Source organism: Rhinolophus sinicus, chromosome 8, assembly GCF_057876585.1.
Source record: "Rhinolophus sinicus isolate RSI-liver-muscle chromosome 8, RSI-T2T, whole genome shotgun sequence".
NCBI lineage: Eukaryota > Metazoa > Chordata > Mammalia > Chiroptera > Rhinolophidae > Rhinolophus > Rhinolophus sinicus.
Genome location: NC_142508.1, coordinates 30,766,523 through 30,767,938, shown reverse-complemented (window position 1 = coordinate 30,767,938; position 1,416 = coordinate 30,766,523). Strand labels below are relative to the sequence as shown.

The 1,416-nt window shown below is 71.7% G+C and overlaps 1 non-coding gene across 1 annotated transcript; it reads right to left on the bottom strand.

Moving 5' to 3' along the window:
- Window positions 1-273: 273 nt before the first annotated feature.
- LOC148757462 (5S ribosomal RNA) lies at window positions 274-392 on the bottom strand. Its single transcript, XR_016022290.1, has one exon. It is a non-coding gene; the product is annotated as a 5S ribosomal RNA (ribosomal RNA).
- Window positions 393-1,416: the final 1,024 nt, after the last annotated feature.

Sequence of the window (1,416 nt, the reverse complement as noted above, 5' to 3'; positions counted from 1 at the left end):
GCAGCGGCGGCGACGGCGGCGACCGCGGCTCGGCGAAGGGCTGCGGGCTGTCGGCCTGCGGGAGCGAAGAGGACTGAGAAGAGGGTGTGGGGGGGAGCCGGGGCCGACGGGCCTGGCGTGCGGCCCGGGCTGCGAGCTTGTAGTGCCGGGCGGCTGACCCGCCGCTGGCCAGGGGTACCTTCGGCTGGCTGGGCGGCAGAAGAGGGGCAAGGGGCGCCAGGGGTTCGGAGGGAGCCACGCCGGGGCGGCGGCGCAAAAGGAGAGGCGAGCAAAAGCCTACAGCACCCGGTATTCCCAGGCGGTCTCCCATCCAAGTACTAACCAGGCCCGACCCTGCTTAGCTTCCGAGATCAGACGAGATCGGGCGCGTTCAGGGTGGTATGGCCGTAGACGCTGGGACCCGGCTGCCGGCGCCCCAAGAGCCTGCTCCCGGCCTGCCTCGTGAGCGTGCGCCGTGCTGCTGGGCCGCTCGGGTGGCGAGCATCTCCTCGCCGGCCGGCTCCGCCGGCGCCGCGCCTCCCGCCTGCTCCCCGCCTCCCCCGGACGCCGCCGGCGTGGGCGGCGGGCTACTCTTGGCCCGCAGCGAGGCCCCTCCGCGCCACCCGTGGCTCCACGGGCCTCTGTCACTTCCCTGACGGTGACAGAAGTCTCGGCGCCCTGGCATCCTGGGACTCCCCGGGCCCCGTACGGCTTACACCCCGCCCCCCCCAACCCCGCTCACCCCCACCCCCAGCCCCACCACCCCAGACCCGCCTGGCTGCTCTGCGGTCCCCCGCTCGTGGCAAGCGAGGGGGTCGCAGGGTCCTCTCAGGCCCCTCCGGCCCTAGGCACGCGCGGCCCTGGCCCTGGCACTGGCCGGCCCCACCGACTGGCCCAAAGCCACGGGGAGCCACCCGTGCCACCAGGGTGCAGCGGCTCCAGTCTGCCGTCACCCTTCGTCACACAGCCTTCCGTCCGGGCCCTCGCCCCTCCTCAGCGACCAGCGTCCCGCCCGATCTCCGGTCCCTTCACTGGCTACACGTCACCTCTCCTGACCCAGGGAGGTGAGAGAGAGGATGAGAGAAGGCCAGAGACGGAGCAAGAGAGAGGCGGAGAGAGACAGGCGGGGACTGTGGCGACAGAGTCCCAGAGAGCCGTTTCCAGGCTCTGGGCCTCGCGTGGAGGGGTGCTGCCTCGGGTGGTGCACGGTCATCAGCTGTGACCGCTTGGCCGTCAGCTGTTGCCAGTTGGCCATAGGCCACCGGTACAGCTGCGGTGGCCAAGCTAGGAAGCGCGGATGGTGGACTGCAAATTGCAGAGGGGCGCGGATTGCAGTTGGCCGGCTTGGCGTGTCGGTCGGTTGGTGGGTCGGTTGGTTGGCAGAGAAGCGGCCGGCAGGTTGGGGATCGTGCGGCTCCGGCTTGCTGTGTCTCCGAG